General features: G+C 37.4%; 1 pseudogene; it reads right to left on the reverse strand.

Annotated features, from left to right (window-relative positions):
• Positions 1–3,758: 3,758 nt before the first annotated feature.
• Positions 3,759–9,063, reverse strand: LOC107597493 (tripartite motif-containing protein 16-like; annotated as a pseudogene).
• Positions 9,064–10,647: the final 1,584 nt, after the last annotated feature.

A 10,647-nucleotide genomic window follows, 5' to 3' on the forward strand; every position in this document is an offset into this window, starting at 1 on the left:
CTTCTTTAATTCTTGATTGCATTTGTCTATTCCCTAGTAATATCTTGAGTGACACTTTATCCTATCCCATCAAACCTAATTTATGATTAAGTTGATTTCTTTCTCTTTCATACGCATCTCGTGCTGTGTCTCATTTAGAAGGCTGCGCCCTCCGGAGGTCGTATTCTCTGTAGGATGCATGTACGAAGTGTCCTCAACCTAGAATTAAACGAGACGGCCTTCGTAGGACAGGCGGAGAAGGAAACCGGAAGTATCACGTTGCTATGACAACACATTTAGAGCATGGTTGCGCTCTCATACTACTTAAATGAAGGAAAGTTATTTCTAAATTTGGAAAGTAATTTGAAAAAAAAAATGCTTTTACTTGTTTTAGTTTGTTCAATGTTTGAGGAACTGCAGCGTACATACAGCAGACATCTATTAGAGGAAAAAAAGGAGGAGGATATTAAAAACAAAGTGTATCCGTTTTTACCTGAGGCGATTTAAGGTAAGTTGTAAACACCACATCTGCGCTTGTGTGTGCATCTGCCGGCGCCGGCATTTTTCAAATTAACAACGGTTGTTTACGGCGACGCAAAGAATTGTGGGTTATCTGTAGCAGCGAAGGATACACCTCATGCATCCTCCGAATTCCTGTGAAAGAAGGTCGCATTCGGAGCGTCCTACTTGCTTTTCTGAAATGAGACAGCTTCGATGATGTATGCAGCCTTCTAAATGAGACAGGTTGTATCTGAATGGGTGCGCAGTGGAAATCCGTCCGGGTGGAACATGTGACCTCTTCTTCTTCTTTTGGAGTTCTTTTGGAGTTTTGGCGGTTAGCAAACAAACGATAGTTGCATTCCCGCCACCTACTGGGCTGGAGTGTGGACCATTGATGGAATAGGAAGAACTAAATAAAATAAATAAATAATAAAAACATTTTTTTAATAAAAAAAATAATAATGTAACCCTTCTAAATCCTGTTAAACAGATCTACTTTTTTAAAAGAATGTCATTAAAGCAGTATATATTTTATAATGATTCAAGCCATTATTCAACAAAGTTTTAAGTGTAATATTTTCTATCCCTATTTCTTTTCATTCTTCCAACAGAAATGCTCTTTCATTATCATAAGCAGAACAATGTAATAGTGCATGCTCTACTGATTCTGGTAATCCACACAGACTACAGCTCCCAGACTCATGCTTATTCATTTTATATAGAGAAGAATTTAAAGCAGTATGGCCAATGCGAAGTCTGGTAATAATTGTATCTTCTCTTCTACTACCAAAATGAACTCTTTCAACCCCAACTTGATTTTGAATATGATAAAGATGTCTTCCTCTCCTGCTTATTCCAAACTTCTTGCCATCTCATTTTTATTGCTGTTCTAATTTTAGCCTTAACTTCTTCTTTGCTTAGTGGTATAATAATTTCTATATGTGATCATTGCAGTGCCTGCTTTGCTAAATGATCCGCAACCTCATTTCCATCCACTCCCACGTGTGCTGGAACCCACAGGAAACATATCTTAATTCCTATCTTATTCACTCTATACATACATAAAATAATTTCATACAAAATGTCTTGTCTTGAAGATCTTCCACTGATGAGACTTGATAACGCAGAGAATGAATCTGAACATATCACCGCATTCATTGGCCGAGTATCCTCCATCCACCTGATAGCTAATTATATTGCTACCATCTCTGTAGTGTAAACTCCTACTTGATCAGAAACTCTTTTGCCAATCTTGATTTGAAAAGTTGGGACAAATACAGCTGCTGATGCTCGTCCTGTCTCGTGATCTTTGGAACCATCAGTAAAAATTGAGATTGTGGAGTTGTAATTCTGATACAGTTTAACCATGACATCTTTTGCTATTACTCTATTTTTGTCATTAATAATTTCTTGCAAATTAAAGTCTACTAATGGTAAAGGGAATAACCAAGGTGAAATGGGTGACACTACTAGGCTAGTGCAGGGCTCATTTCTACATTTATTATTCCACATGACTGCCTGGGCTTCTTCTTCTGCTATCCTTCCAAAACTTCTAAACTTGTCTGACTCATGTTCCCAACACTTTTTTAATTGGATGAGTTTCAACACGTGACCTCGATCCTGAGTTCTGTGTCCGACTCCGAAATCGCTCACTCGTTCACTCATTCACTAATCCCTATATAGTGTATGACAGTTGAGTGCACTATATTAGAAAGGAGTGAACGAAATGAAGCCTGCGTCCCAATGTGCATACTATCCATGCTAAATTCTATGTGATATTAGTAATTTTCAATACTGTTTAGGGCAGATTGGGTGGATAGTATGCACATTGGGATGCAGGGGAAGTGAACGGATTCAGACGGTGAGAGCTGGAGCTGTCGCAGAAACATTTTCATCACATGTACTTTTATATTACATGTACCTTATTTTAGAAAATAATATTAATAGCAATAGCACTCAAAATGACTTTATATTGTAATTATGCATTCCTCATCTTTGTGGTTTCATCAATGGTATATTATTAATTTGTTTTGTAATGCTTTTATATACATAATCATTAAATACTATTACAATACTGACAACAAAAATAAACACATTAACACGTTCATAATTTTATGTATTTACTATTTTTAGTATCTTAAGTTGAAACTCATATATATATGTGTGTGTGTGTGTGTGCGCGTGTGTAAATGATAGTAAATCATTTGATATGATAAATGTAAAGTGTATCTGTGATATGATAAATGTAAAGTGTAAATCTGAACTACAAAAATTATTAAGCAGTGCTTTCCTTCTTTTCAGTTTAAGGTAAAACTAGGTTATCAGTAGAACAATATAAGTGTAAAATAAATCATCAAAGTCCGCGTGAACCGGAAGTTGCTGCCGACTTTATTTCAGTGTAATGACGTATTTCCATCTGAAACTGAATATTGAATAGAGGGCGGGGTTTTACTTTTGCGCTCCTCCTCTCTGTCGCTCACTCATAGCAACCTACCGGTTGGAGGGGTGTGTTTAAGGCTAAGGATATTCTGCCCAAGCCTCATCACAGAAGGAATGCCATTCCAGAGCAAGTAGGCTAAATGTTCAGATTTTGGTTAAAAGATTAAAAATTACCAAAACAAACTAATTTTTTCAGCGGATTAACTTGCACGGACTTGCAATTGTTCACATCAAGACTAGCAATGTGCACTAATAAAGTAAATAAAGTCAATTTTGATTTCATGCTGACTTTAAAGTTTTATTTGATGAGTCAGATGTGATTGCAACCAGCAGAGGTCCCTCTTGTAATATGTCTTAAGTTGTCATTAGGACCAAACTACTCTACTGTATGTAGGCATTATCTGTGCATCATTAATTCGAAATTTTTCAAATAAATGTTTCACCAAAAATTGTGAGAGACTTTTATTATGTTATCATTAATGCAGATAAAATGACCCGCATAAATCAAACTTAAGACAGACTGTAAAAAGCTTATTCTGGACCTGATTAAACGTCATATTAATTCAAAAGTATAATCACACAGATGGACACAACATGACATTAAAGTTATTAGACTTTTTTTAAGGTCTATATTCTAGGAAAATGAGCATCACAATTTTCAAAACTTATTTAAATGTTTTTATAGAATTCTTTGCAACTTTTTTATATTTTTTAAATTTGTAAAAAAAAAAAAAAGTTTTACATAAACACATTATTTGTAATGTATTATATAATACACTAACTGTAATCAGCTTCACCATAAACAGGCTTTCATTTAAAAAAAAACTTTTTAAAAAGCTGGTAGTAATGCCCAAATATCCCCCATTTACAACTGACAAATAGTAATAGCAGACTCATACCACACCCAGAAGCCAGGATATATAGGCTCACTGAAAGAGGCTTTAAACTGATGAATAAGTGACATAGACTCAGACACGGTGTAGAACGAAAGAGTGCCTCCTGCACAGTCCAGAAACACCCCGATACGGGAAGAGTAGGGTGTGTTAATCTCAACCTGGTCTTTGTTGTGTCGAGCTGAGTAGCTGGAGTCAGAGCAGAAGAGACTCCAGGACTTGCGGTTGTAGCCAATACGAGCTGAGTCTCCGTAACCTGTTCTCTTGATGCCTTTAAAAGCCACACCAATGGAGGCTCCTTCTCCGCTCCACTCCACCTCCCAGTAGTAGGCACCTCCTGAAAGGGGCTCTTTACACAAGACCTGGGGCAGGCAGTCAAATCTCTGGTTGGTGTCATTGTAAGACTGAGGGTCTTTCTTTAGTGCTGCTTTCCTGTTGTTTCGGGAGAGGTAGAGCTGTCTGTATGCTGTGTTAGGGTCCAGAGTTAGCTGGCAGGCATCTTGAAAATAAACAAGATAGACAAGAGCTGATCAGGATTGGTGAATTAAAACTTGTACGTGAATGTGTGAAGACAAACGGGGAGGTGAAGTTATGAAGACAATGAATCTCTGCCCACTTTGCATGCAATCTTGATCCATGTACATATATGCTGCATTTTGGTGCTTTAAAAGCTTTTTTTTTTCTTTGAGGCCACATAAAGTAAGTCCCACAATTGATTTTGAATGCATCAAAATGTCGATGTGCATGGGTCAAGTTAAGACACATAAGACCACAGGTTTTATAGGTCTATTATTAACTGAAAATTTTTTAAATCAAGAATTAAAGGCCACATAAATCATGTTAGCAGTGTCTACAGATCAACCATGCCACATTTGTAGTGTCTAAGTTTTATTAAAAGAAACAAAACATAATGCATATGACAAGACGGACATCATTGCATGTTTAGTTTAGGCTATCCTAGGATAGGATTCCTGATCTGGGAACAGTTTTGCTATGGTCTTCAAATATGAACAAATTGGAGCAAATCTACGGTGGCCGAGAGAGCTTAACGCACTGCAACTTCAGAAAACACTTGCAATTAGAAAAAGCACCAAATCAGAAATAATCAAATTAAGAAAACATCTTCATCAGTTTGACAGCAGGTGCTGCTAATGCTCACAGCACAACCAAATAAAGAATTTTATTTGCAGTGCGTTTCTTTATTTGGTTGTGTTGTGAGCATTTGCAGCACGCGTGTTGTCAAATTGATGAAGTTGTTTTCTTAATTTGCAGGTGTTTTTTGGCTATTTGCAGTGTGTTTCTTTATTTGGTTGTTTTGTGAGCATTTGCAGTGTGCGTGTGTTGTCAAATTGATGAAGTTGTTTTCTTAATTTGCAGGTGTTTTTTGGCTATTTGCAGTGTGTTTCTTTATTTGGTTGTTTTGTGAGCATTTGCAGTGCGTGTGTTGTCAAATTGATGAAGTTGTTTTCTTAATTTGCAGGTGTTTTTTGGCTATTTGCAGTGTGTTTCTTTATTTGGTTGTGTTGTGAGCATTTGCAGTGCGTGTGTTGTCAAATTGATGAAGTTGTTTTTAATTTGCAGGTGTTTTTTCTATTTGCAGCGCATTGAGCTCTCTCGGCCACTGTACAAATCTGATCCTAGATCAGAATTCCTGATGTAAGGTGCAACATGCATGTAGATAAATCACCTGCCTAGTGGTTGAGTCTGCACATTGGCTCTCAGAGCTGGTTGGACATTTGGAGGTGCTTTCTGCCAGAGGTGCGTGAACGTCTCTCATCTAGAGGGCCGAGAGTGTCGATACACATTTAAGACACCCTATATATTATTCTATATTCTATCAAACAACTTAACTTAGTTGTCTTCTGACTTACACCACTATTCAGAAGTTTCAGGTCCATAAGATGCTTTTGAAAGAAGTCTCATGCTCATCAAGGCCATTTTTAAAAAATCAAAAATACAGTAAAAACAGCAATACTGTGATCTATTATTACAAATGAAAATTTTCTACTTTAAAATATTTTTAAAATGTAACTTATTCCTGATGACAAAGCTGAATTATTAGCAGCCATTACTCCATTCTTCAGTGTCAAATGATCCTTCATAAATCATACTAATATGCTGATTTGGTGCTCAAGAAACATTTATTAGAAATGTTAGAAATTTGTTAGAAAGTTATTAGAAATTATTAGAAAGTTGTATTATTATTAGGTTGTTAATAACTTTGTGGAAACCATGATCCATTTGTTTCAGGATTCTTTGATTAAGAGAATTTATTTGCATTTATTTGAAATTGAAATCTTTTCTAACATTTTAATTGTCTTTACTGTTACTTTTGATCTGTTTAATATATTCTTGCTGAATAAAAGCATTTATTTCTAAATAATAATATTAATAATAATAATATCTCTTTGACACCGACATTTTGAACATTAGTGTATGTAGAGTGTTTTTGTCCTCTAAATGACCACACTGCTCTTAGAAGAGAAGACGAAATGTTTGATGGATAGCAGTTATCATGATTCTCCCATACACGCACTCACTAAGCAGTCTACGCTCGTTCTTACAATATGCTTGGACACAAGCTCAGTATGTAAGGAATGATGTTGGACTACTCCCACTAAAGTATGTATGTTATCTCAACAACAATGCCCTCTGGTCTTGGGCAAAATGGAAATTCTTGTATGAAAACAAACTTACACTGGAGGAACTCGTCCCTTGTCCGGGGAGTGTTGCTGGGACTCTTGTACATGTCAACTTCATCAGCTAGAGACACAATAAAGAGAGGTTTTAAGCATGCAATGATGTCAAACTTTAATCTGATCTTTCATAGCAAACAGATTATGTTACTGACAAAAAGGAAGGACCATTAGGTACTTTCTGAATAGTACTTTAGGTACTTTCATGTTAGAGGTGAGAATATATACACTACTGCTCAAAAGTTTTTTTTTAAAAGAAATAATACTTCTATTCAGCAAGGACACAGTAAATTGATCAAAGATGACAGTAAAGGCTTTCTACTCATTGAAGAATGCTAAAAATGCATCAGTTACCACAACAATATTCAGCAGCACAACTGCTATGTTTTCAAGATTGATAATAAATGTTTCTTTAGCACCAAATCAGCATATTAGGATCATTTCTAAAGGATCATGTAATACTGAAGACTTAAGTAATGGCTGCTGAAAAATACAATTTGCCATCACAGGAATAAATTAAATTGTCAAATATATTTTATAGAACAAAGTTATTTTAAACAATACTTCAGACGTCTGAAAGGTACCAGACTTCTGAACGGTAGTGTATGTTTAACTGAAGGCCAAAATAAAACATCCATGATGTGTGTGCTGTTCATAGAAGAGATCAGCTAATAAATATGTATTTTAATGTGATGTCGGTCTTAAGGTCATTGCTTAGCAACAGGCCAACAATTTCTTGGAGCACGACACTGGCTTTTGACAAATACCATTCCAAAATTCCAGCTATTTTGCACAAAGCAAACAGCAGGGCAGCTAGAGTTTTCCATTTTCAGTAACTTACACTTCGTAGACCTTTTCTTCTTACGGTCCTCTAGCTGGCAGAATGGCATTTTGTTCACTGGAAGAGAATTGAGAGTTATGAAGGAAGTCAATAAACACAAGAGAGCCTGATTTATTTACTCATTCTCACGGAACAAAAAGAGCATTTCAAAATGGGTATGAGACAGTGGCTAACAAAACAAGACTGCATCTGTCAAACTGGACCATACCTGTCTTTGCCACCTTGACCAGCTCTTCATTGCTGAACTCACTTAAATGTTGTTTCATCTCAGAGACGGTTTTGGTAACAGTGCCAAAGGAGAAGTAAGGGTTCACAGTAACAGAGGGCAGCTCCTCGGCATCAGTCTGGGCAATCAGCATATGGTAACTCTGCGATAAAAAACAGAACAAATCTTAGTCTAATTTTTTTAACAAAAGATTGCTCTGCACACTTATTTTTTCACATACTAATGGCTCTAGAAGTAACAAAATATTTCACATGGTATTCCATCACCTGTGAAGTAGTAGAAAAACCAACATAAAAACAAAATCATTTTATATGCACGCAATACATCCTGTGTGGAGTGCCACTAAAATCTACCCACATGATGTTTATTTCAACACTGCTGGTGCTCAGTGGATGTGTATTTTGTGCAGCAGACTGTTTCTCAGTCACCTGGATGAAATGAATGTGGTCCTCAGTGCGAGAGAGTTGTGTCAGCTCATTGTCTCTCCTCTTCAGGTCAGTCATTTCATGGCCCAGACGCTCCATGTGGCCTTCAGCAGTGTTAAGTGCAGCCTTCTTATTGGTCGAGATGAGTTTGGTCATTTCCTGTTGCATTCTTTCAATGGAATGAAGCATGTCACCAAACAGCTTTTCACTCTCCTGCAATGCCCGTTGTGCTGAACTCTGAAGGAACAATGTTTGTTTTAGAGGGGTTGGCTACTCTTATACTCAATCTAGCATATCCAGCATACTGAGAATGTCATTTTTTGCATGAATAGGTGCACTGTTGCATACAGGAGGTGAAAGGTTGTTACTTCTGCTGGTCATTATCGCCATTTAATCAGTTGCCATTACAGATTCACCAGTGTAATATTTACATTGGTCTTACCTGCATTTCCGCCCTTTCCTGTTCAGCGGACACCATGTCGTGGCCCTTGTGCTCTTTCACCGTACATAACACGCAGATACACATCTGGTCCGTCCGGCAATAAAGCTCCAGACCTTTCTGGTGCTGCGGGCAGATCTGACGATCAAGGTGTCCGATCTCATCGACCAACTTGTGTCGTTTGAAGGTGGATGATTCGTAATGGGGCTTCAAGTGCTTCTCGCAGTAGGAAGCAAGACACATCAGACAAGACTTGACAGCTTTGAGCTTCTTCCCGATGCAGATGTCACATCCCACGTCCTGGGGTCCCGCATAGTTGTAGTCAGGGGCCGGAGGGGCCGGTGGGAAAGAGTCAGAGTTTCTGAGGGATGAAGATGAATGGCGTGAGGACTGAAGGCGGCGTGGATTGGGCCTCTTGTTGTAGGTGACCCTGCACTGGGGACACAGGTACTGCCCAGTGTGGTCTGCATGATCCCAGTAGGTATTGATACAGACAGAGCAGAAAATGTGACCGCATGGGATGGAAACGGGGTCCCTGAGATCTTCCTTACAGAGGTAACAGAGGTCCTGCTCAAGCGACATGGTTAAATCCCCAAAGATCTCACAAAAGGAAACGTGCGTTCGTGTGCGAGACAGGAAAAGTGAGTCTAAAGTGCCACCACAGCATGTTATATAGCATTAAACAGGGAGGGAGGCTAAACTGGTTATGCAGAAACCAGTAAATGAATGGGGGAGTGGCTGAGGCACAGGTTTTGAGACAGCGATTGAGAGAAAGAAGAAACATGTATCATCAGATGTCAATGGAAATGATAACAGTGAAGAAGAGAAGCATGAATGAAATGAATGATCTTAGGGCATAAAATTGTTTTGAGAGTTGCAGGACCCCAGAAAAAGCACTCTTGCATCACTGTTAGAAAACACTCTCTGTCTTTCTGTTGAGTCCAGACATGCCTTACTCCTCCTTTTTCTCCCTCTCTCTCATTCTTATATATACAACGCATTCTTTCTGAATTCCTCCTTCTGTATCCATCTCTCTCTCTTGATATTATGTTTTAAATATGTCTTACTTATATGCGAAGTATGCATGCTTAAATGTATACATTAGCTTCTCTTGATTTAAAGGCCCCAATAAAGACATGAATGTTATGACTACAAGGGTAAAGGAGTTCGTGATGAAACCATGAAGACAGTTCAGCATTCTTCGCAAAAGTCTATTCCTAATATGTCCATGTTTTTCTGTACATGTGGCTATTTTATATAAACACATGTTCTTGGCCAAAGATCCTACGTGTATGTTATTCATATCCTCATTGGTTAAGAGGATGAAACGCCCCTCGACATATGCCTATATAATATCTGTATTTCTATGAATAAATTTAAGTAACTGAGAATTCTTCAAGGTGGCAAAGAGAATTTACAAAGGGACCAAATTGTTATTCTTTATTTATATCACGTACACTTGCATTTCTTTTATCTTTAATAAAAAAGCTTGTCTTGTGACTACATCTGGTGGCAAGCCATGATCTCATCGTTAGAATGTTTCTGAACAGTGTTAGGGGCTGCATGCTTGCAGACAGTTCAACATTGGGTATAGTGCTCCACTGCGTAGGAGCTGCCATGGTGGATGAGTGCTTAGAGACCAAGTATATATTGACCTTTGGCACACACCATCAAAGCTGGAGGGTACTTTATTTGGAGGGAGGATGAGTGTACTTTGCATATTTTTCCTCCTTGAAAGACTTTTGAGTTATAAGAAAGTATGTTTTATATTAAGAGCCCTTAACCTCCAAATATCTGAATTGTGCATCTAAGTACTGTAGGTGAGAGCGAGATGATTGGACCATGAAGACAGCTGTTACATTGTCAGTTTAACCACAGACATTGGGTACAGGGTGAAATTGCTATTATACATGACCAAATTCAACTAAAGTGAATCTCTGTATACATATATAAAAAACAAATATATACTGCAATATTTTGATTTGCAATTGATCAGGTTAAGGCTGGTTAAACCACTGAACTCATATAATCTCAGTAACAATAATTTTATCTCACATCTACTCAAAATTTGTACAAAAATGTTAAAAAAGTTTTTTTTTAAAAATATGAGACAATGTAGAAGCCAACATTTAATATTTTATTCCAACTGAAAAAGTGACACACTTTCTGTTATGTTATTTAAATTTTTAGCCTATGTTTTTGTATGTT

Source organism: Sinocyclocheilus grahami, unplaced genomic scaffold (assembly GCF_001515645.1).
Source record: "Sinocyclocheilus grahami isolate Dianchi unplaced genomic scaffold, SAMN03320097.WGS_v1.1 scaffold12.1, whole genome shotgun sequence".
Lineage (NCBI taxonomy): Eukaryota > Metazoa > Chordata > Actinopteri > Cypriniformes > Cyprinidae > Sinocyclocheilus > Sinocyclocheilus grahami.